Source organism: Crinia signifera, chromosome 9 (assembly GCF_055691185.1).
Source record: "Crinia signifera chromosome 9, ASM5569118v1, whole genome shotgun sequence".
Taxonomy (NCBI): domain Eukaryota; kingdom Metazoa; phylum Chordata; class Amphibia; order Anura; family Myobatrachidae; genus Crinia; species Crinia signifera.
Window position 1 is genome coordinate 93,648,171 of NC_139225.1, and position 27,270 is coordinate 93,675,440.

At 43.0% G+C, this 27,270-nt stretch overlaps 1 protein-coding gene across 1 annotated transcript in view; it reads right to left on the reverse strand.

The window, feature by feature from the left end:
- Window positions 1–21,319, reverse strand: part of AMOT (angiomotin) — a 67,135-nt gene extending 45,816 nt beyond the window's left edge. The window contains exons 1-2 of the mRNA XM_083159394.1: window positions 21,217–21,319; window positions 100–210 (exon numbers count right to left, since the gene is read on the reverse strand). The gene's annotated coding sequence lies outside the window, so the exon portion shown is untranslated. The remainder of the gene's footprint in view (window positions 1–99; window positions 211–21,216) is intronic.
- Between the last annotated feature and the right edge of the window lie 5,951 nt (window positions 21,320–27,270).

A 27,270-nucleotide genomic window follows, 5' to 3' on the forward strand; every position in this document is an offset into this window, starting at 1 on the left:
TATGTGAAATATCGTAAAACATGTTTAACAATGGGATATTTCACCAATATTTTAGTCTTGAGCTATTACCTTCTTTTACAAAAAATATAATAATATTACCTATTTCTGATTTGTCTCGGTCCCTGTCCACCAGTGTTGCAAAGCGTTTCTGCTCATGAGGGTGTCTGTGGTCCAATAAGGAATGCTTTTTAAACTTCTCGCTTCTTTAGTCTAAAAATATAGTAAATAAATACAGTTATATATATATATATATATATATATATATATATATATATATATATATATATATATATATATATATATATATATAAATATACAAATTGGCATATAGAAGTTCAAAGAACAAAATATACAATTTCACAGGGATGAATAAAAAAAAAAAAGAAAAAAAAGGAAATTAAATGAAATATATAAAACGTGATGTTAAAACAAAAAATCATCAAGGAGTCATTAAATCTACAACAGAACAAGCGGTTAGGGCAGGGGTTCCCAATCTTTTTTGATTCACGGCACCCTAGAGAATCAGAATTTTTTTCACGGCACCCCTAGGTCCAAAAAAAAATTAATTTGATTGGGTTTATATGCGATTCTTAGTGGCAGTTATGTGGTAAAGGGCAGGATTTGCTTCTGTTTGTACACATTCTATGATTGGCAGCCACCAGCACTGGTTTTGCTCATAAATAATTAACCATTAATAATTTGAGTTGGTCCTGGACACACAGTTTGGGAACCACTGGGTTAGGGGAAATTGGAAAAAAACAAATGTAATTCTTGCGAGAAAAAAAAAAATCAAATTTAAAGATCTTCATTAGAAATTAATTATTTACTCTACTTATTTCTCCCAACAGGCTGTATTCAGGATGATGCTTCAACAATATATTAGGAGAACTGGATAAGGACCTTATACAGTAGATCCGGTGCACATACAGAAAATGCTGCATGTCATGGTTTTAAAATATCTTATTTTGATTGCTTTGCTTGCAATGTTTTCCTTATGCGCATTTCTGCACATGTACATACGCTAGGTGCGAGGGGACACAGCAAACTGCTAGTTCTCCATTTTATTAGCACCTATCAGTGTGGGCGGGTGGCGTGGGACCACCATGATGGGCTGCGCCCATGGGACCGCCCAGTGTTTCATGGGTGTTCTCCTGAAAGCGCTGGGCGTTCCCACTGAAATTAGGCAGTGACGCAGCTGCCTGCCCTCTTCCTGTACAGACAACAGGCAAAGCTAAGATACCAGAGTGTGTATTAGTTTTGCATGTACCTTCCAAATGATTGAATGGTCGGCTACCATCAAATTATTTGGCCCCCACACCCAAGGCTGCGAAAGGATGTTTATGCAAAACATGCATTCGCAGCCGTGCGGGGAACTCGTGGGCAGGCGACTGTTTAATCCACACACAACGCTGCGAAATTTGCAGCTTTGCTTGTGGACCAGAATAACCTCCTTAAAGTGATCATAGTACTCTATGCTGGCTAAATACTCCATGGGTGAGATTTAATAGGATGAGAGATTCAGAAAGTGAGAGATTTGGTGAGAAATCTCCAGGTTTTTTTTAAAGCGGCAATCATTTACACTGCAAAATCAAACTGGTTTTGCAGTATAAATGATTGCCGCTTTAAAAAAACTGGAGATTTCTCACCAAATCTCTCACTTTCTGAATCTCTCATCCTATTAAATCTCACCCCATGACTCCTGTAATTATTAAACATTGGGCCTTTCACAAAACGTGCAACCAAAGAAATGATAAACAGATAAAAGAATTGCACATTGTATGATTGATGGAAACAAGATATAAATAATGAAATAAACGCCACTAAAGATCTGTATTACCATAAAGATGCAAGTTTACAGGGCGGGCCACACGTTTTATACAATAGCAAACACCCAGTCTGCATTCTTTGTAGATTGCTAACCAGGAGTGAGAGGAAGTGACAAGCAGGTAAGAGTTACAGCACATAATTAACAGGTGGAAATCGCCTATCTAAGCTATTGCGGCAATCTTGTTCAGTAACAAAACCTAAGCTCAATCAAAGCTTAAAGGGATTACAGATCCAATTTTCCATTTAATGTAATTTCTTAGCAGACATTTTAGAATATACGCCCTAACACTTTCTACCATAGCTATGTACCCAAAAACATGCGAAAATACCCAAAAATATGGCAATAATGAGGTGGAAAAAACATGGACGTTAAAAATAATAATAATAATAATTCAGCTTTAAAATCACAAGAAAACTAAATTACACGTGCAGATAATTAGGACCACAAATGATTTGCCCTAATAAATACTGACAGATTTAGGGTGTTATTCAGACCTGATTGCTAGGCTGTGAATGTGAGGGCCCTCTGATTATCAATCAACTGCGCATGTCTGTGGATCTCAGCGTGCAAGAGCAAGGCCATCCAGCGTCTTTAATTGCAAGCTGATAGACAGGATGCAGGCGTCTGGTGGTGGTAACCAGAAGTGTTACTAAGCGTGTCAGGGAAAACATAGGCGTTCCCAGGCGTTTTAAGGGGTGGTCTGTGAAGTCAGCTATGGCGTCAATCAGCCTGTCTCTCAATCGCACTGGACGAGTTATAGTGCGAATACACTTATGAGATATAGCATGCGATTTTGATAAGTCGTTGCGACAAATTGCATGGATCGCATGCGTCAACCGACACGATGCGCAGGCCCGCCGGTCGGATGTTGTCAATAGATATATGCTGCACATAATATGTACCGAATTGCATGAGCACATTCGATCGGAGGGTGGAGTCTGTGTAGCGGATTGGGCGGGCGTGCGGTTGTAGTCAGCAGAATTTGAATTTTTTTTTTTCAAAAGACAGGGCGGGCCTCTCATTGGCTCAGTCACCATAAGATGCTATAGGATGCGATGGGACATCCGCTCGCACATGTGTATGGCCACCATAAGTCCTGGGCTACGCACTGACTGCACAAAGGAAAAATCATTTGATGGTGAGAGAGCTGCTCATGGATTTGCACCTATTCACCGTCTGCAATAATTTTGCAGGCCTAGCGCAGGGCGAGACTCCACTCTGGCGAGGCAGTGGCTAGCCAATCGCAGGGCTCGGCAAATTAGTCGCTATCAGCTCTGAATACTCACCCACCTCTCATAGATTTAGTTTGGCAGGTTAAAATAAACCACACTGTATAGCAACCTGACATAACTCTCCCGTGCCCTGTCTCACGCAGTATGCCATCTAGGGCACCATTGCACGCACATACACACAATATAATACAAGTCTTTTGTATGTAGATATCTGTGTAAGTAGTCCCAGAGTTCCACATGATGTTATCTGGTTTAAAAGATTATATTCAGGCTTTGTGCTTGCCATTAATCACATTCTGCTTTCATACATAACACTTTCTTTATCACCTGTCACCTACATATGTGTGTACTCAGGCTTAGAAAATTAAATTTTACAGGTTTTTCATTTTGTTAGTAAGATAGCAATGGATTACTTTGATTTGTAAATATTAATGTATTGGACACATATTTCCTTTGAAGTTCACCCTCCGGACACCACAAAAACTCCCAGTCTGTTATCACTTTATCAAACAGAGTTGCGTGTCCTGACGCTAAATTACAATCAGAGGACACAAACTGGATCATTTCAAAGCAACACTTTTAAATCCTTTTACTCAGATTACACAAGAAAATAGCAAAAAACCATATCAGGTTTAACCTCTCACCTCTCCATTTCACAAGACTGTGTGTTGTATAAAATCACAATGACCTTTACGCATTTTGTAAGGTGACCATGATAAATTAGACACTTATAGACAGCATTCTTCAGTCAAAGGATAAAAACTTCTCACAGCATTGCTGTAACTATGGGGAGCTATGCACTAAACAACGGTGATATTTAAAAATATAATCTCGCAATATTACTCACAACGTACAAAGGTTTCAGAATTTTCCGTATTGCGTAAAATGTGATTTTCATACTGATATCTTGGCCATGGATTCTTTCTAAACACTGAATAATATACAACTATACATAGGAGGGCTACTTAATTACCTGTGATAGCGCTAAGGCTTCAGAAAATTATTGCCGATTTTTTTTTTTTTACTCACCCTTTCTCACATGAACCTCCCGACCCCTCTCTAATGGTGACTCAATGGTATGGTATATTACTGCAGCTATTTATTACCAGTTATTTATATAGCGCACACATATTCCGCAGCGCTTTACAGAGAATATTTAACAATGACAACAGTAGAGCTTACCATCGATATTCCCTACCACATGTACACGCACACACAGACAGTGTTGATTTTTGTTGGGAGCTATTTGAATAACAGCCATAGCCTGCAGGTTATTTTAGAATTTTTGCATTAAACAAATTTTGCGTACACTGAACCATCAGAAAAAGCAAAAAGTGTCACTATCTCAGTTGTGCGGAAAAAAAAATTCTGTATTTTGGAACATTCCATATTTCGGAATTTTGTGCATCGGAGACTGAGTTTTCAGGACATCAAATGTAATATTATAATAGAAAGATAGTGCCAAGTTTACCGATTGGGCTTTTGAGATGCCAGAGGTCTGAAGACCAACAGCGGCATCCCGATGTGTGGAACCCCAACATCTGCTAAGTATTGTAAAACCCAACACACACACACATACACATACAAATGGGTGTATTCAATGCAGCGGCGAATGGGGTTTGTACGTCGAGGATGGCTTATTTTCGCGAGGAAAGGTCATACTCACTGTCAAAACAAGGATCCCCTTAAATGGTGAGGTTCGCCGCAAATGCAGGGAGTCCACTGCATTTTGTGGCGAGCCCTGCCGTTTTAATGGGCACACTTCCTGTCTCCACCTCGCTGGTTCTTTTCAGCGAGGTTCTCTTCGTACCTTTACTTACTCCCCCCAACCCTCCTGTAATACGTGATTCTATTGGGATGGACACACAAGGAGAGGGCTCCAAAAGCTGATGTGCTATGCCAGGAGCCGGGGGGCATCTTCACATGCACGGTTAGCGGTGAACCCCCACTTACTGCACTGCCAGGTTACAATGGGTTACTGCCATCTCAGAATGCTGGTAGCCCAGGGACCCGATGCGATGCTGATATTGATAAATCGGGCAGCATTGCATGCCCCATAGAAACCTATGGTTGACGCAGATGCCGGCGGAGCAGGAGGGATCGGAGATTCCTGCTGCGGTCCCTCCTGATACATTCGGGGGATAATTATATATTTGTGGCTAAATACCCCAAAACATGTGTTATCAGGGATTTCGCCACACATATTAAATGATATATGGACCCCTATATCAGAAAGAGACATTGACGTATTGGATGCTTATGGTAATACAGATTCTGTGCTATTACTCTCAAGCAATGACATTCTAAAATGTAGTAACCACTCAGCGCCATATTAAAAAAGCTGAATTCTGCACTCTGGGCATTCACAATACACAATTTCATTAGCAACTGGTTCTCCTTTCAGTGCTGGGCCACATATGGGGTTATTCTGATTCACTCAGAAAGGCACAATCACTCTCTAATGGACAAAACCATATGCACTGCAGGTGGGGCTGACGTAACATGTGCAGAGAGAGTTAGCTTTGGGTGGGGTTTGTACTTCAAACTGAGATCTATATTGCAGTGTAAAAACAAAGCAGCCAGTATTTATCCTGCACAGAAACAATAAAACACCCAAATCTAACTCTCTCTGCATGTTACATCAGCCCCACCTACAGTGCACATGGTTTTGTCCATTAGAGAGTGATTGTGCCTTTACAGGTGAATCAGAATAACCCCCATAGTGTATAGGCCACAATACAACAGCTTTGAGGATTAAACCAAATGAAACAGCATGAGACCCAATACTCTGGCAAAGCCTGGAGGCGGGATGTACTAAGCATCCGCAATGCAAAACATCCTCACCGGATACATACCAGTGTTAGTCCATCCCTGCTATAGAATAGAGTGAGGTGACAGCAGAGAAGCAGCACAGATGCCGACTCAGTAAAGTTACACTGGATTCCAGTGGCGTGTGGCACACTACTTGTCAAGCAGCACCTGTTACACTGAAGAGTGGAGGCAGCAAGGTCATGGAATGATCCAACATTCAAGAGAAAGTCATGAAGCGTGTTAGCCAAGCCTCTGATTCCCACGGGATTGACAGGTTGCCGGTCAAATATTCATTAGGTGAATTGATTAAGTACATTTTCGTGAATCAACACAACATATTCCAGAGTTGCCTGCATTCTTTCGGCAATGCAGGGTGTGGTGAGAAGCAGGTGTATGGAGCTGAGCCAGCTCCGGCTATCCATGCCAATGGGCTGAGTCACTGAAGCACAATCAGGTTCAACCCAGGTGGCCAAAAACATGCAGATTTACATGCAGATCTGTCTGGTTGGAATAAAAACATGGTTATGGATGACAGTTGACCATTTGCTTGGAAATGCTGGAGAACTACAAACTGTCACTCATCCATAACCATGTTTTTGTTCCAACCAGCCAGATCTGAAGATAAATCTTACTAGTGTATGGGCACCTTAAGATGCAGAGAAAATTAGGTAATCCTTTGTGTACTCATTCAGCTCTTTCTCATCTCCCAGAGAGCGGTATACTTACCGCAGGGGGTTTGGTCAGTCTTTTCTAGCAAGCTCTTACTAAATACAGCTCCGGAGGCCTGATTCAGGACGGCTCGCAGAATAGAAAAAATTATTCAGCCATTTCTGCTATTGTGCACATGAGCGTATGCGCAACCCCTTTAACTACAGTCACATTCTGGAAAATGTGACCGCACTCCAAGGGCAGGCGGAGGGCAGCAGCAGATCATTGGGAGGACGACAACGCGACATTGGGAGGACGCAGTCTGGAAAACAGTGCCCGGAGTGTTTGCGGGTCACGGCAGCTGCATGGCATCGCACACAGCTGGTGAGACCCAAACTATGAAAAAGAGGAGTGGTGTATGGTGCGCAATTAACAGCAGCCGGTACTGGGGTAGTCAGCCCCAAATATATGTAAGAAGGAAGATATTGGTTTGTACTGGCGCTGGTTGTTTGGAAACAAGAAAAACAATAATGGACGGTATAAAATTAATATTAAATTTTTACTATAAAACATATATATAAACAATACATAATCAATACATGCAAATACAATTTAATTCACATTAATGCACTAAAAGGACTGGTGGTGAGTAGGCTCAGTCTTATCACCAATAGGTGGTATATAGAAAAATGTCTAAAAAGATGAATTTAAAAGTCAATTAGCAGCTGTTGGGGTATAATATTGTAATTATATTACCATCCTTGATTCTCCTTGTTTTTTGAATAAGAATTTTTGTAATCCAAGGATTTGTGCTGGACCAGGATTTTCCAGTACTGTGTGTGGCCACTAGTACAATCCCCCTTATATATGGCTCACCGTGATATCCGAATTCAGGGACCAGGCTAAATCCCACAGCCTCAGCGTTAGAAGGATTAGGTGAAGAAAGTGCCAATTTGTAGGGAAAGATGAGTAGGTCCACTGGATGGATAATACCCCCGTCTGCTCAGTGTAAGCTCAACGCGTTTCTCCGGTATATTTGTGTGTCCGGCTTCCTCAGGAGCAAGTGCTAACTGTCTCAACAGTAGCAGTTTTTATACCACTCTGGGGAGTTAATTAGTCCTCTCACCTGTGTGAGTTCCGCCCTTTGTTTGTGATCATACTATATTTGTATAACAAAAAGCATTCTTTATATTTCACAAAAATATCTTATATTATTAAAAAGGAGGCAGTCCTATATTTACCATGAAAATTCATAAAATACAAGATAACCAAAATAATCAAATTGCGTATATTTAAAGAGAAAACAACTACATTTCAGTCTTCCTCTATTGTAATTGGTTAGAGGGAGTCACATGACTCTCGCTGATTAAATACGTGTTGTGACTTCTAAACATTTGGTCAGAGATAAAGAATTGGGTATAAGATTTTACTCGTGCTTGCTACGGAGCTACGGGGGAGTTAGCCGTCCGTCACCGATTGCCGGTATCAGCGAACAGAACGGCTGCATCCCCACGTAGTCCGGAGCCAGCGTCTCACCTGTTGCCCGGCAACGCTATCCGGTCACGTGGCATCATCACGTGACCCGGAGGCGCGTCGGGTAGGGAGATAGCGCCCGTGTGATGTCACCACGCACCGCTGTATAGTACACAGCTCAGGTGCGTGTCCAGTCACAAAGAGGACGTATCGATGTGTCTGGCCTCACAGTATTGGTAGATGGATTCCGCATCACCAAAGGGGAGGGAAGGAGCTTGAATACTGTTTTGGCCAGGACGCCGATAGCGTCTCTAATGTTGCCTAGCAACATTCGGGATGGGGAATTTAAACCATTTGGCATCTCTGGTTGTTTGTAATGTTTTCCAACAATATACTTAAAAATATAATAATATGAATAAACAATAAATGTACAAATATATATATATAACGGAATTTTTCTTGGATATATCACATCATACATTTGTCAACAACTATAGAGAGATAGTTATAGCATTATTACTATTATAATATCATATTCATCCTTTGTAGTAGTGTAGAAAATTCTTTACTTAGTTACATTCATCTAAACATTTAATATATTTTAGGGGAACTGATTATAAGATTCTCCCATTATGTTGCCCTGTAAGAGGCACACTCCGCAATAGACATGCGTATCCTCAGAAAAACATTTCAGAAATATATTATCATCACAAATACATGGATAGTCATAAGTATATAAGAATGTAAGAAAGGATAAAGATGAATTTTAATGAATTTTAAAAATACAGAGAAAGAGGGGCAAAGGACATATGAAGGAAATCATGACAGTTCATGAATCAAAGAACCGCATTTAGTTCAATGGTCTCATTTAGACCGTCGGGGTGAAGGGAATTAAATTTCAAAGTCCAAAAAACTTCTCTTCTACATAACAAATTAAATCTATCTCCCCCCCTTGAGGTGTTAGAAATTTGTTCCAGACCTATTATCGTAAGGCAGGCGGGATTACACTGATGTTTCAGTTTGTAATGCCTTGACACACTGTGTTTCATATGACCCTTCATTATGTTCCTACGATGTTATATATATATATATATATAATAGAGACCCAAACTATGGCGACCCTACATCTGCCTCCGATAATAGTCTCCTGTGAATCCAGAGAAAGTCATGTTGGGCAACTCTTAACTATGCGTCCAAAAACCTTTAGTCCTCAGACATGGATCTTTTACATAGATTTAGCATACTGTCCCTTTAAACAGGAACTAACGTCAAGCCTTCATGTCACCTCAGAACCTGTGTCCCGGTTTAGAAGGAATAGTATGGTAAACCTACTGTTATGTGTGTGTTGCCAATTCTAGATATCATTTTTAACCTGGCACCAGACTGAATACTCTACGGTCCTCAGACGCTTGATCAATTGATAGCATTGCTTCTACTACAATGCAGATGTTGCATGGAAATGTAGTTCCGCCTGATGACTCTTACCAGCTGACCTGGCAGTAGCAGAAGGAATGCATTAAATGGTGCAGGAATTGCACACAGTAACATACTCCAAACACCAGCAGTTACGCTGGAATGAGTCCACCCAGAAGTTATGTATGCATATACAACAGCCTAGTAAGAAACAGTGATCTGGCCTTTTAGCTTTATTATTACTGTGGAGGGAAATCTGTTTGCTGGCAGATTCCAGCGAGACACAGAATAATATAAAACCGCAGACTGCAGAACAAAGGCCAGAATTGGGCGGTAATCTGAGTCATTTCAATGCTCTGCATACACTTAACAAGGGGACACTGATCAAAGGACAACTGATACTTCGGATTTACCAAGGCCACAGGAAACCTCCTAGAGGTAAGGCTATTCAGCTCAAAGACAAAAAGGCATGGTTACCTTTGTACTCCGGGAAGACGTCCGTTAACCCACCTGCTGCCGAAGGCACATGGAGGGATCAATTCTGTATGACCAAAAAATTGAGGTTCGTCTAAGAACAAGTCAAATGTAACTTAAGCCATAAGAAGTTTAGGAACTGCTATGAAGCCTGGACATTCCAGTCAACAATTTTGGCCCAAGGGCATCATCATTTTGGGATCATATTGATTTACTTAGGTAGTGATGAAGTAAGGCAGGCGTGGAGGACAGAAAGTAGCTACATTCTGCCTTACCAAAACCTATGAAGGTGTGATTCTCTGCTTTGTTACATATGTTCTTTTCTCAATTTGGACCTGAGCAGAGGTGGCCACACATTTATATAGACAGCCCTATCTCCAGATCTGTAGCCATTCAGGCCACACAAGCAGTAAAACTGCCATTCAGCAGTCACTGGCCAATGACCTCTCACACACCTTGAGATAGACAGAAATGATTTAAGCATAGAAAGATTTCATTTGGTTCTTATCCATCATGAGATTTTCACACATTGCTGCGGATTTCTTTGTATTCTTGTACACAACTAGCGAGTTCTAGTGGGATATAGTCACTAGGTCTACAAGAATTAGGTGGACATGACTGAAGGTCGACACATGCATTAGGTTGACACGGGGATGGTCGACAGTCAAAAGATTGACGTGGGGGGTTTTTTCGCTCTGTTTTGGAACCAACATGTGCCAACAGGCAGTATTTCATGTCCTACCATCCACTAGGGCATGGTGGAAGAATAAAAAATAGTGTGCCGAGCGTAGAGTGACACCGTACCCGAAGTATGACGAGTGCAGCGAGCCATGCGAGGGGACGCGGTGCTACGTTTCAGTGTCCATGTCGACTGTGTTGAAATTCGGGACAAAATAAAATTGAAAAACCCCATGTCGACCTTTTGACTGCATGCAGATGATGATGAGGGCTACTTGCACAAGTCACAGACGTGGTGCAGAAAAATACATGACATTCTGCAGAAGAGTAATGCTGGGTACACTCCAGAATGATTTGGCCTCATTTCCCCCAATTTCGATACAATCTTGACCGATTGTATGTGAATTGGGCATGTTTTGCTATGTTTTAGATCCGATTCCGATCCGATGCGCGTCCCCGCTTATCGTTTGGTCGTTTTGCAGAATCCTACCTGCTGCAGTCAGGATTTGAAAAAGATTCCTTCAACTGGGTACAGATCGTGATTGGATCGTATGCAGATCGTGTGCTCGTCGTATGATCGTCTAATGATCATGATCCTTCTGGTGTATGCCTAGTATAACAATCTGCATTAATACTGTATGAGTGCAATTCCCCCGAACCTGCATGCAACCTTCAACCCATAACCTGGACAATAGTATAATAAACCCGACCGCCTTGTGCCGCAAACACTTGGCATATATATTTTTATGCACAATTTTATTTATTGTATTTATAGACAGTAAAAATTGTACGCATCCATTTTGTGACTATTAAGTTTCACCTTAGTTATGCATATATATTTTACATCTATATGTCTGCATGTGTGATGAACATACATAATAGTCAAACACACATATGAAAAGAAATTCCTTTGACTCCATCCCCCACCAGGACGCACGGGGAGAGGCCCTGGTTGATGCTGATGTAACTGGCTGCGTGAGGCTGCCTCCTTACTGATGAGAATCATGTGAGACTATGGAATTCAGGCACATCCAGTCCCCCAGTCAAGCACTCTGCAAGTTCCTATAAACCTCAAGAAATCTTAGCACTGTGATTCGCAATTTCCAGGATGATTCTGTTCTCAAGATGAGAATTAAGGATCTGTACAGGCCAATTAAGAGGATATAATTGGACCAGTTTGTCTCTCCATGGAATCTATAAAGCAATTTGTACTTTGCCCTAGTAAGCTAGGAATTGGGAGAGGTTGCATTTCTTTTGTCTGTTTCTCTTAGGTCTGATGTCATTGTATTCAGCAAGAGTTTTCACTTACAATGCCGGACTCCTCCCTTTTATTGGCTGGCTGATAAGCGCAGAGTGCATTAATGTCAATAAAGAAGAAGTGGATTGTTCAGTTTCCTCTTAACGGTTGGAAAACCGTTTGTCATTTATTGACACAAAAGTCCATTAAGAGGTGTCAATACCATGTCCTCTTTTACCATCACCATTTACCATTTTATTGTGGCTATTCGCCAAACCTATTTCATAGCAAGATTCTGAAGGAGAAACATACAGAGTAGAACGTCTAGTCTGAAAACAAGTGACATAACTCACATGGATACAGTCGATTTGTCACTAGATCAGCATATCTTAACAATACAGCTGCCTCTATGCAACCAGCCAATTAGCTGCCATAGGAACAAACCAAGCAAAAAGTTAAGGACGCTTTGATAAGGGTAATATGGAGAAGTGAAAGCTGTTCAATTCTAAAGCAGAGTATAGGCCCATACACACTGGGCGACTTTGAGCTGAAAGATGCTCAAAACAGCCTGTTTTAGCGGCTTTCAGCTCAAAGCCACCCAGTGTGTATGGCCCGGCGGTGAGCGCTACTGCGCGCTCCCGCAACATCGCCGGGAAAGCCGCTCATCTGCTGGTAATACCAGCAGATGAGCGGCTTTGAGGACGGCATTGCAAAGCTCTGCACTATGCAAAGCCGCCCCCCCCCCCTCCAACCCCCATCCGTCGGCACCGGGCAGGGGGAAAGCCGCTCAGTGTGTATGCACGGAGCGGATTTCCCCGCAGCGGTGATTGTCATTATCGCTGTCCATACACGCTGGGCATAGTCAACCAGTGTGTATTGACCTTTAGTTGTACAACCAATATATGCTGAGACTTAAAGGGGGGGTTCAGGGGAAATTTGATGATACCCCTTTCACACCAGAAAAATGTAGGGACATTCCTATGAATATTGTCCCTGGATGATGCAGGGACATTCCTGGGTTGGCCCCTTTCTGGTGTGTGGGGGCAGCGGGTGGTGGGGTCCGGGGTCCAGACTGCGGGATTACAGCATCTGAGCGCTTATAGCGCTATTTGCCGGGCAGGAGAATTTGAAAGCATTTTGAAAAGACTTGCAGAAAGCTGATTGGCTGAGAGTGTCTGACCAGTCTTTTCAAATCCAGCAGCGCTTCCCGCCCGCTGCCTGACAAAAAGCACTACAAGCGCACACCCGCCTCTGCCGGATCCCCAAAAGTCTGAACCCCTGGACCCCACCGCCCGGACCTCGCTGCCCGGATCCCTGGACCCCGCCGCCTGGACCCCGCTGTCCAGATGGAAGCAAGCCGGGATGCCGGGTAAGTACCTTTCACAACGGCCTGTCTCCAGGGCTGGTCCCAGGGCATTGGCCTGGGAACCTTACACACCAGCGCTAGTCGCGGATTGTTCCCGGGGCCAACCCGGGAATTCAGGCTGGTGTGAAAGGGGTATAATTCACAGAAAGGGTAGTGGATAGGTGGAAAAGCCTCCCAGCTGTGACGACTAAAATGCATAACCACTATGCAATATGGTCTACGGATTTCCCTTGAACTCCCGGGTGAACAATAAAGTGGTTACATACTGAACGACATCATTCAGTGATGTCATCGGATCACTGCTCCGTACATGCAGTCGTTGATGTTACAGGTTGGGTATCGCTTATCCAAAATATCCCAACATTTTTTTTTTAGGGGGGGGGGGGGGTGGGGGGTCATCTGTAACAGTCAACCTACTGGGGACATCTGTAACTGGCATTACTGGGAACATGATATGTAACTGGCACTAATATGTGCAGGGACATGATTGCTTGGCATCCAAATTCAGTGTCTGAGATTGTACACAAACTTTTTTCATGTTTTAAAACCTTGTTTCATGCACAAATAATAAATATTTGTGTGTATTTTTAATATGTTTGATGTGTATTTACAACAAATGCAAGATACCTGAAAAAACCTAATAGAAATATTCTGAATTATAGAATAATCCATTATCCAAAATTATTCTAGTCCAGAGCATTTTGGATCAGGGATACTCAACCTGTATAGTCAGATTGAGCTGCATGTACAGACAACCGGGGAGGGGGGGTCTTTAATGAACCGCGGGACTGTTTGCAGCATACACACTAGATGATATTACAAATAATATCACTCAGAAGAGTCAAAATGAGCAATATAATGTGTAATATCACAGTGTGTATGCACCTTATATCAGTAGAGCCATTTAAACATGCTTGAAAAAGGCATATGAATATCCTTACAAAGAACTTAAGCCAAGTACACACGGCAGCGATATGGGCTGAAATCGCTGGCAATATGGTCGCTGGCGACCATATTGCCAGTGATCGGAGTGTGCCCCGGCGATAAATCGCCAGGTGCGCACTCTCGTTTTCAGCACTGTTCTAATCGCTGGTAGCAAGCTCCTGCGACCAGCTAATTACCTCTGCGGCTCCCCCGGCAGAGGTTCCCTTTCATCAGCGACCATCTCTGGTCGCTGATGAAAAGGAGACACTGAGCAACATATCGCCCCCATGTGTACACAGCTTAAGGGTTCAGTTTGTCATTGCTTAAAACAGGGGTAGACTAGATGGGCCAAGTGGTTCTTATCTGCTGTTAAATTATACCGCATGTTTCAGGGTGACTGTCTAAGCTGTTTTGACTACATCATCAAAAACACTGTGTGCACAGCGGGCAATAGTGATGCGCGGTCCTGCAGCATCGCTATAGCCCGGCCAAATAGACACTGCAGGCGAGAATATTTTGACTGGGCGATTTTGACTAAGCTTAGTAAAAATCACTTAGTAAAAATCACTTAGTAAAAATCACTTAGTAAAAATCACTTAGTAAAAATCACTTAGTAAAAATCGCCCAGCGGCAGCCCGTGTGTGTGCACCCCTTATGTAACCCTGTTACATGGAAAATAATGGGCATTGATAACTCTATAAATAAATGTGCATTTACTGAAGGGGCTCTGTACTTTGAGACAGCGTTTGCTCTGTAATAAATATTATCATGCACAACTTCTGATACATTGTCAGATGACCTAATATAGACATACCATGTGTTTTTATTTTTCCTGTAATTTCCAGATGGTCCATCCATACACTTTTACATGTAAACAATGAAGAAAGATACTAACAGGAAGAGAACAGTGTGGGGGTAGGACTATTCTATCAAACAAACAAACTCAGATCAGTACTCCCAGCCACAATAACCTACACATGTATTCTTTAATTCTTTATGTGCCTAACACACAGGGAGATTTCTGCTTAATTTCTAAGCAATTTGGCTAAATCGCTTAGAAATTAGGCACATATCACTCAGTGTGTATGGCACATAGCGATTGCCCCACCTATCGCTATCCCCGGTCTAGCTCATTCAGGGAGGCAGTATAAATCTAGTCAGATCGCTTAGCAACAGACTACAAATTGCCCATGTTGTAAGAAGTGATCTACCCTCCTGTAATAGAAATCCATTATTTACCTTTTTGTTTTGTTTTGCTTTACACAAATCTACTACACGAAATCACTCAGCACAAATCTTTCAGTGTGTATGGGAGATCTAGACTGTGGGACATCTCCCACACTAAATTGCTCATAACATATCTTTTGCTCAAATCTCCCTGTGTTTATGCCCCATTAGGGTCTTTGTAAACTACTGAGGGAGAGATTGTTATGTATTGCAGTACTAAGCAACTTGCCAAAAGGGCCATTCACAAGATGTACATGTGAACATCTTTCCTGGGACATATCGCCAGTATGTGTACCTACTTCATGGTCCCCTGGTGAGTCCTCAATGTAGCATTTGATGGATCCAATACACTAGCAAATCTCCCAGGAAAATAATATCCATGTAGCTAGTGAGTTCTAATGCCTGGACTTTCATTAGGAAGCCATTGTGTATTATAAGGAATACCGCACCCTCCACAATAAGTTATTACAGAAATAAGATTGGAAGATTCTGTGACACACACTGTGTATGGTACAGAACTAATTGGTGATCTAGAATGCAGGCACTCCCCAATGTACGCTATATATAAATAATAAATAAATATATGGATAACAGAAGTAATGGAGTAGGGGAAGGGACTAACCTTGACGCTCCAGCTGTTGTTGAACTACACATCCCAGCATGCCATGCTACAGTTTTACTATTTGGCCATGCTAAAACTGATGTAGGGCATGCTGGGATGTGTAGTTCAACAACAGCTGGAGTGTCAAGGTTAGTCATCACTTGACTAACAGATAGACTGTCAAAAGGTCAACAGTTAATAGGTCAACACCATATGGTTGTCAACCAATAGGTTGATATGTAAAAGGCCCAAACAATTTTGTCGGGTGACATTTTGTATGTGAAACCATATATAACCTAAATTATTAGCAACCATCAACATGTGTCAACCTTTTGTACCGTCTACCTTTACATGTTGTCATTTTGTAATCGACACTGTAGTGTCAAGCTATCAACCATCACCTGTAGTGCTGTGAACTAGACTCAGGGTTTTTACACAGACCATGGAAATCAGGGGTGACCGCACTGGTTGGCGGTGAGGGGGGGGGGGGGGGGGGGCTGTGGTGGGTATTTCTGGGGCAGGAAAACCTGTCCTGCCCCAGAAAAACCCACCACTCAAGGGGTTAATAATGAAAAAGTAGAATAGAAATATCACGCCAATCCCAGGATTTTTATTTCATCAAGAATATTTTTGTAACTGGAATGCATAAGACAAACGCATATGTACACAATACACTCTCATTGCACAGAATTATTCAATAAACAAGAGAAATTACTATGACTATAACTGTATAAATCTGGAGTGTCGATCCTATGCATAACTTTGTTTTTGAGAGATGCTATAACAGTATGCCTCGTTTTTTTAGGTCATGCAAAAACGAAAGGGTTAAAATGTCTGAAACCAGGATGCCTCCCAGCTCTCTGGAGTGGGGCCACTGAAACGGAAACTCTGCACTCAGTGGCCAGGGACAGACAAGGAAGGATCAGCAAAAAAAATCCTAGTTAGCAGGAAATCCGTCAGCGTGAAGGAATCTGTGTGTGCATAAACTGTAATCACTTACACACCGACCTCTCCTGGACTCCAACCTCTAAAGTATCTTAAACTGCTGCAATAATGAGACATTAGCCATCAAAACACAAAATACAGAGCAGCGTGATTAAAATCTAGATAAGCTGCAGGTTTCAAAACTACAGGGGCCTGCTCACGGGAGATGCTGAAGCGTTCTGAACGATGCTAAATCGCTCAGCACACAGCGATGTGTAAAGCTGTGTACAAACGGTGCAATATATTGCTCAGTGTCTCATTTTCATCAGCGACCAGAGATGGTCTCAGATGAACAGGAGACTCTGCCGGGGGAAACAGCTGGTCAAAAAGCTGGCCCCATTAGGGGCTGAACACGGTAGCGTGCACACGGCGATTTATCACCCACAGCATATATAAATCACTGGCGATATGGTCGCTCAGCGACCATATTGCCAGCGATATGTGCTCAAAATCACCCCGTGTGTATACAGCTTAAGTGCTGTGTGCTGAGCAATCTGTCAGGGCTAGAACACTGGTCCTGACACCTGTGATAATAGAATTATCCAGCATGTTGGATATTAATTTGCTGGGGCAATAGCGCGCAGGGCTGCGCATCGCATGGAATAATGTAGAGGTATTTTCTAAGACCCCTGAAATTGCGTAGGCCCCATTACAAGTATATGTGTATGCCAAACTTAAAAGCAAAGGGTTAATAAGTAATCATGTATTGCCATTGGAAACCAATATTGTAGTGCTACCAAACCTACCGATAATGTTAAACCATTTTCAGTGATAAAATAATGTACACATACTGTATAAACTTAGAAACTTCAAATACCTTGCAAAAATGCATTTAAATTGATTTCACACACACACTGCATTAAAAAGAGCTTGTTATAGGTACGTGGCCTAAGGTTTTTCATTTGTCTACAATGACAGTGATTAGGTCGACAGCAATCGGTAGGTTGACATGAGAAGTTGACCTTGTGCTTGTTGACCTAGACCAGGCATGTCCAAACTGCGGTTCTCCAGCTGTTGTGTAACTACACATCCCAGCATGCCTTGCCATAGTTTTAGCATTCCATAATAGCAGAACTGTGGCAATGCATGATGGGACTTGTAGTTTCACAACAGCTGGAGGGCCATAGTTTGGACATGCCTGACCTAGACATTGTCTGCCAGCCATCTTGATACCCTGACTGCACAAAAACCGCAGTAAAAAAAAGTCCTAAAAAACATTATTAATTCCTACAATAGGTTTCCCTCCATAGAAATTCACATTGTATCTGCAGCAAAAATGCTAAGTGCAGCACTTGGCTTCACCCCTGGGAACAGTCTCATTGACAATTCATTCATTTTATTATTGCAATGGAAAATAAGAACATAGCTTGGCAGTGACCCTATCATTTTAAAGGATCACTTCTTGAGCAATTTGAAACACAACACATTTTAAAAGGTGAAGAGCTGTGCAAATACCACATGAGAACAGCAGAGAAAGTTACTATATATATATATATATATATATATATATATATATATATATAAATAAAATAGAAAAACCAAAGAGGATATAGCATATAAACTAATAAAAAATGTACAAATAAATAAATAAATAACGGCACAGTCACCACTAGCATAAACAGCAATTTTTAGGGCTTTGCTGATAATTATAATGAGTTAAACAGTTTATTTATGTGTTTCCATAGAATCTCCATCTCATTAATGTACAAGTACCGTGATAAGTCCGCCACAGCTCTGGAGTTGCAAAAGAGGGTGAGAAAAATCCCACAAAGCTCTGGCAGGAAGGGTCAAATATTCCCTTTAATCCAAAGATTCTTTCACATTTGATAGGCTTTAATCCCCTGACCTGGTAACCTCACATTCCTTGGTATCTCTGTCACAAATGGACCATTCAGAGGATGAAACTGCAGCTCTGTTAGACAACTGCAACAGCAGCACAACAACCATGCTGTTCCTATCTATGGGTAACATTTAACATCTTAAACCCTTGTAGAATTGCAGGTGTAGGCACAATAAAAAGCATTGTTTTCTTCTTTCCCAAGCAAAATCAGGCTATTGACAGACATGTTTAAAATCGCATCCATGTACATTGCAAATGTTACCATTTCTAGTAGTATGTCGCCTGCAACTTGATCCCCAAGGAATGGTTATTCTACATGGATCCCACTATGGGGAAGGCGGGAGTAATTCCAGTTAATGCAAGGGTGACATTTCCCAACTATTTGGGTGCAATCAACTTGCCCATTACCTCCAAATCTGTCTGCTGTTACCCAGTTTGTTTTATCTCTGTTTACAAATGTAAAGCGCAATGGAATCTGCTGAGCTACATAAGAAACGGTTAATTAATTAATAAATAAATCAACGCATGAATATGTTTGAATTGCTACCCCTAATCACTCCTCACTATAGACAGAAGATCAGGTTCACAAAAACAATTGAAACGGCCCTCAAGAGACTCATGTAAAGTTGAATTTATATAGATTAGGTTGCATTTTGTGCTTACAAATCCTTGTTTTTAGAGAGGAAGTATGGGGGATGGATGGATGGAGGCTTGCAAGTGTTGGGCAAGTATAGCACAACCACAACAATGGCACATATGCACGTGTCAGGAGGCGTATGATAATGAGACGTTCAATAGTCGCTTCTCACAGGCTGAGTGCATCTTGATCCCTCCCACTGACTTACAAGGCAGACCTGGCCATTGCATGGACAGCATATAAAATGTAAAGTGCTACAATGCCATAACCCTGTAATGTTTGCATAAGTTATGCCTCAAACGACTACTACTCACCCTGAAACTTTAGAAATAAAAAAAGCTATCCAAGCAACATTTCTGAAGACTCTAGACAAGAAATATAAGATTTGCGTTCTTGAACCAGCTGCTCTAAAAAAGCTTTGAAAGAAGTTTGTGTGAGAAAATGTGCCAATATGGACAATACCATCCTGATCCTGATCAAACTTAACGGCACATAATTATGTCTACGCGCCCAAACAATACTTCTTCAAATGGGAAAAATATACAAGTTTTGCTTAAAACAAAACATTGATAATATAATGACTTGATCTTTTAACCCAGGGTTTTGTGCAGCCATACTTGCATCTATGTGGTTGCCTAGTGATTGCAGCTGGATTATCAGTGTGTTACTCCCAGGACACTTACAAGGCAGGGAGGGGGGAGAATGTGGTACTGCGGTTTCCTGGAGACAGGAATCTCATGCTCCCAGCCCAGGTCTCCAGCCACGTAGGAACCCTCCCTGCCAAACTCAACTCCTCCCTTCCCTGGAAAGACTGGCCAGGACAGGAAGGTATGAGTGACAGGGGGAGGCACAGACAAGCAGGACCCTATGGGACATTAGCAGAACAGGTGGATGATTTCACAGGTACTTCACAATAACCAGCATCCTTGCCATGCAAGTGTATAAACTGGCTGACATACTAAGCACCTCTGCTGTGCACCCAGGTATGTAACAATGCTGCACCTTCAGGACAACATAGACAGATGGGACAAAGTAGTTCATAACACCTCTCATACTCAGTGTATACTGTATATAGTAATGAAGCTGCTATGGGGGTTTCAATGTCAATTGATTTCTCATACTTTGTGTCAAAAGTTAGAACAACATTATATGGAGAATGTTGGATAATCAGCCATGGACACACAGTACTTAATATATGAATTATCAATCACGTATCTAATAGGAATCAGTATAGTATCCCGTCAGGAGCACAGATTTGATGGCTGAATATTCATTTGGTCGGTGGCAGATCTACCTGGAGGGTGACCTCTACCAACAGGGCTATATTCTGCCCAGCATCTTCACACCTATGCTGCACATGCATGCATGCATGCATACATACATACATACATACATACATTCATACATAATGTACGCACACACACACATATCTACAGTATGTATGCATCCAGGTAGCCCGGACACATATATATACGCATATACATATATATATATATATATATACATACATACATACATACATACATACACACACACACACACACACACACACACACACACACACACACAAAACACATGTTACTGCTGTGTAAGGACAGAATACTCGGGTAACATTGTTCTAGCTTATACTATAGTTATAGCAGACAGAGGAAAAGTCTACAATGGGCCGATCACATAGCGAGAGAGAGGAGGAGAGGCAGTGACAGGCAGCAGCAGAGCGGCCGGAGCACATGCAGAAGTACAGAAAGTCTATGTACAGTATAAGCGACAGATGGAGGCAGAGCAGGACACCGGCACAAGCCCTGCCAGCCGCAGTAACAGGAGACTCATTGCTGGTACTGACCATGTGGGCTCCTTTAGTCCCAGCTCCAGTCCCGGTGCAGAGCGTCCGTCCCCCGGCACAGTCCCAGCTCGCTCTGCTCTGCGCTGGGACTCAGCGGTCAGGAAAACGCTCAGCAGCCGCTCAGGCCCCGCCCACACGCTGGGATTAGACAATATATAAACCACCCGTCATCCCATTGGGTGTCAGGACTGCCGATCACACACACATACACAGGAGTCTATTGTGCTCCCAAAGGTTTATTCGGGCCAAGATTTAGTAACCCGTGCTGTGCTGCGCTGGATGCGAGCGGGTGTGCGCAGCGCTGTCCTGCGGGGGTACCGCTACTAGTACGCTGGAGTAACATGCACGTTACAAAATGTATGGAACATCTGTGACTGAAAGCAGTATGCACAGCTCAGGGTAGTCTTGTATACATATACTGATATGTCATAGCCCAACTTTGGGAATATGTTGGATTTTAGATGGGTGGTTCGCTCAATCCATCGTTCGTTCTCTGCATGCCACATGTACAGTACATTGCATGTAATAGTGTTTACACTGCGTCACGTGTAATATGTGTGTATTTTAGTACAGGCTGAATTGAAGTGCGTAGTAAAAGCTGTGCATGTGCTTATACAGCATTTCTCTCCTGACATGATGAATGTACCTGTCTCTTATGGGCAGCGCACAGATCTATATGTAAGGATTACATGGCCTGACAGGGATTGCAGTATGAAGCCTCTTGTATTTGTACCCGCTGGATAGGTTTGTTACATGATGGTTGGGTGCACATGGCATTTTTCACCCCTGGCCAGACTAGGGGGACCATTTATCATAAAAATGTTGTGGCTTACTCCCTGTGGTAACAGCAAATAATTTATATCCCCCAAACATATCACAGAGGGACCGCAGCATACATCCTAGGGATGGCCATTGATGGTTTATGTCTGATGTAGAATAGTTTTGCCATTGATGGGGAGAACCTATCAGGGATATTGGGGGTCATTCTGAATTATTCGCTCCCCCATGCTTCACACAGGGGAGCAATGTTTTCAGTCTGCACATGCGAATGTGCATGTGCAGGCTCTGTGTGCAAATGGAGGTGACGACTTGCATAGTTGCCAATCCGTTCACACGGGACAGTGCGGGCGTAGGGCAGTGGTGAGGGGTGATTCGGCGATGACGTGGGGGCAGGCAGCAGATGGCAGCTGTGCACCCTCTTCCCATACAGGGAGCAGGCCGTTGTAAGACACCACCATCGAATGATTTCCTCCCCGCACACAAGCTGCGAACGGATGTTTATGCTAAACAGCCATTTGCATGCGTGCAGGGAGGTTCACGGTGCTGTGGGGTTTAAAGGACATGCAGAGTTCCGAGGGAGATGGCTGCTGTGCATGGCGGTCAGGGTGACCTCGCATGCACTGAAGCCCAGGCAGCGCATTAGCACATCTCAGGGACAGGCTCCTTTCAGATCGTCCTGACACTACCTTTGCCAGGTAATGCATTCACCCGATGTGATCGCATTCTGTAATATGATCCCGGGCGCTAATATTGCACTCTTGGATCCCATTGCAAATGTGATCATTGAAAAATGTGACCCATTGAAAGAAAAAGATAACAGAAAAACTCACTGTAATACATTTTCATGAAAGTTTCACATGGTCACAGCTGGGAAGGGGTGTGGGTTCTCGGCCTGCAGACGTGGTGTAGGTTATTTGGCAATCTCATTTGGAGGATCTGATTTTCTAATCTGGAATGCTGGCAAGTATGATTGGCCAATACTGAGTAGAAACTGTATAATGCTGATTTTTAGGCCGTTGGATATGTCGCTCTTACAAAGTGCTGCATCCTGCCCAGAATGGCACATTGGTTAGCCCTCCTGTGGTACAGTATGGGAACCATGGACCCAGTTTTGTCCCAAACTGTATGTTGTTGTGTTCATGTATGTTTATTCACGGTGCTCCAGCTTCCGCCTACAGTACAAAAACATACTGGTTTATAAGTTGCTTCCACACAAAAATGTAGCCTAGCCTGTTTACGTATTAGGACATTTACGCTGAGAATTTCATGAAGGCAGACTCTGATGAGGAATACAATACTTTCTGTAATGTTCTGTACAAAATGGTGGCCGTCTAAAAATATCCAACAATAAACATGCCACTACAGCAGTGATTTTCAACCTTTTTACCTGGTGGCACACTAAATACGATTTTAAAATTGCCAAGGCACGCCATGAGATCCCCACAGGGCAAAATGCATTGGCCCCCACAGGAAAAAAACAAACCTATTGTCCCCCATATAAAATAAATCACACAGGTAACAAAAATAAAACACATTGGCTCTTTAAATGAAAAGAAGAGACCAGTAAATAACAGTTGAACTGGTGGTGGCTGTAAACTGGTTTGGGCATCTCTAGATCTGGGGGCACACTTGGGAACAGCTCAAGGCACACTAGTGTGCCACGGCACAGTGGTTGAAAAACACTGCACTACAGGGTACGCACTGTTTTGTTTCTTTTATCCCAGGCACAGGTCAAATATAAAAAAAAATTGAGCCAAGCCTCATCCACAAAAGTTCTTATTAAGAGACCCATTTATTATTGGATCGCATGAGCATTGTGATCTGGGCGGCATTTACCGCCCAGGAACTCATTGCAATAGGCGATCCTTTCTAGTGAATGTGTTACTATGCAGACGCAGGGACAGGGGCACAGATAGCTATAATGGACTACCACCATCTCAGAATGGCATTAGCCCAGGAGGTATACTGTTGTTGGGTCAACACACAAAAGGTTCGAGATGCATTGGGCTGACCACTGAAGGTCAACATGGCTTAGGTCGACATCTGAAATAGGTCAACATGCCTAAGGTTGACATAAGCATTAGGTAGACAGTCAAAAGGTCGACATGGGTTTTTCACTTCTTTTTTTATGAGCCGACATGTGCCTACAGGTGGTATTTGATGCCCTACCATCCACTAGGGCATGGAGGGAGAATAGACCTATTTCAGGTGTCGACCTAAGTCATATCAGTTTAATAGTCAAATAGATGGGGTGGAATGAATCAGCGCGTTCAGCAGCCTATATTCTTTTTGAGGAAAGGGAACCACCTATATTCCCTCGAATTGACAACATATACAAAGAAAGACCTCAAAATTTGGGCGCTTGATAAATGTAAAATTGGTACTCCCCTGTTTAATTTTTCTCTGGATCTTGCCGATTTCCTCCACTCCACATTGGTATATGAAACAACAAGAAAGGGAGAGAAAGAGGGCAGATCTCCTCGTGTGATACCATTTCAACACCAGGAAGGTACACAAATAATCCAAATTTGCACACTATTCTAGACTTATAAAGGATTTTCTGCGGGCACAACCCCCTCTACAGAACACTCACAAGGTAAAGATGTTAAACTTGCATATCACCATGTAAACAGGAACGAAACTCTGTTCAATTATTTATGTGACGGGGTGAGCCCCCTCGCCAGGTTACTCACACTTAGAAGAATTTTTGATTGCATAGAATAAAGGGTCTTTCTCCTTTCTCCTTAAATTCTCTCGCCTCTGCTTCAGCTTGGAGTTGTATGAAAAATGATGCAATATGGATACGTTTTATGTAAAACAAGTATCCTTTATTTAAAAAAACGTTAAAAGCAGGAGAACCACGATGGAGCCACTTGACTGTATAGGACCGGTCAGGGCTGGGCACAAAGATGTAAATTCGTGGAACAAGGTTGGGGCCCCGTCTCCCTGTCCACTATGTGTCCCAAACCTTTTTTCCGTCCTACCAGCTGTTGGTCTCCACGGGTACAAATGCAAAGAGAGCCTCCCCAGCACCAGAAGTTAAAGTGGGGGGGAACGGGGTGGAACGGAGTTCCACCACCTCTAATGGTGAGATGAAACTAGTTCAATGTCCACATGGGCCCTGCACAGTAATTCTAACACACAGTGGTGTAACTAGATTATTTGTGCCCCCCTGCCGATATTGGCAGCGCCGACCCCCCTCCCCCTAGCCCTCCTACCCACTCTCCCAAGTAAAGTTAAACACCCCCCTTACCCCTCTGCATGCCACCGCCGCTGCATTCAGGGTCCCGCAGCGCAGATCTTTCCCTGGCTCCGTCTCCTCCTGCAGTTCTAATGAAAAATGACCATCACAATATGGCTGCCCCCTAATAGCAGATAAGGAGAAGATCTGCGCTGCGGGACCCTGAATGTGGCGGCATGCGGAGGGGTAAGGGGGTGTTTAACATTACTTGGGAGGGCTAGGGGGAGGGAGGGGCAGCGCTGCTGATATGTCCTGGGGACACAGACAAATACTAGTAATACTGCAACAGCTGGGGCTGCAGGGCTATAGTTACCCCACTGCTAACACAGAAGCATTATAGTTTGCAGGGGGAGTACCAAAAACCCTACCACAGGCACCTCTCCAGAACCACTTTAAGAACCGGACAGCACCTACCTGTGGCAGTCGATACATTCACCTAATGCAGGGGTTCCCAATCTTTTTTTAATCACGGCACCCTAGAGTATCAGATTTTTTTCACGGCACCCCTAGACCAAATTAACATAATTAGATTGGGTTTATATGCGATTCTTAGCGTCAGTTATGTGGTAAAGGGCAGGATTTGCTTCTGTTTGTACACATTTTATGATTGACAGCCACCAGCACTGGTTTTGCGCATAAATAATTAACCATTAATAATTTGAGTTGGTCCTGGACCACCAACCAAGGGCACCGCTGCATGTGTCCCGAGGCACCCCAGGGAGCCACGGCGCACAGTTTGGGAACCACTGACCTAATGTGATTTCATTCTGTAATATGATCCTTAGAGCTAGTATCGCACCCAAAACGCATTGCTAATGCGATCATTGACAAATTGGCCACTATGAAAGAAAAGTATTAAACAAAAGCTCACATAATAATTGTCACAGATAGAAAGGGGTGTGGCTTCTCAGTCTGGGGATCTGCTGTAGGTTATTTGGGATGTGATTGGGTGGATCTGAATTTATGATATGGAATGTTGGCAAGTATGATTGCCCAATACTGTGTATAAAAACTGTATAATGCTGATGCACTGTCCCTGCGATGTGCTGAGCCGGGGGGGCGCCGGGTGTTTTCGGGGATTTAGCCACAAATATTGAATTGTAAATGGGCCCCCAAGGGATCACAGCCTTTTCCCACCTGGCTGTCTGGGACCTGTTTAACCTTTGTTTCTGATGAGAGCATTTTGGTCTTCAGATAGAGAGTCCTCCTGAGCATTGTCCCAGTGTCAGAGGCGTACCTAGATATTCTTTGGCCCCATTGCAAAAGTTTGTAAGGGCCCCCTATTTAGCAACTGATGGTGATAAATGTATTTAAAACATATTACTTGGACAGTAAAGATGGGCCCCCTTCAGCTCTGGGCACCATAGCAGCTGCACCCCTTGCACCTATGGTAGTTACGCCCTTGCCCAGTGTGTAAGTAGTATAGAGGCTGCTGCTATTTTTGCATGTGACAATATAAATGATACATTTTATTTTTCTATATGTATTTTAAGGTTGTTTAAGTTGTCTTTGTTCCACTACAAACCACCTCTGCCTGATCCTTAGCAGGGAGGGAGTGATTGGAGGAGGCCAGCGTTTGTCATTTCCTGGACATGGCAAGGCCAATTACTCATAGCTGCCTACCCTCCTGCATTCTGCAGGAGACTCCCTGAAATAGCAGCAATCTCCCTCATTTTACCTAACCCACATTACGCTGTTACATTTTTGGGGAAATGGTCGGTTGGTCCACCTAAAGATGGTCAACAGTCATTAGGTCACCACTACTAGGTTGACATACTGCAAGGTCGACATGGGACAAGGCCGTCAAGTCATTAGGTCAACATGGCCTAGGTCGACATGGGGTTTTTCACTGCTTTTGTAGCCGACATGTGCCGACAGGCGGTATTTCATGCCCTACCATCCACAAGGGTGTGGTGGAAGAATAAAAGTGCAGCAAGGCACCATGTCCGAAGCATGGCAAGTGCAGTGAGCCATGCGAGGGGACGCGGTGCACTTAAACCTGTGTCCATGTCAACTGTGTTGACATTTGGGTA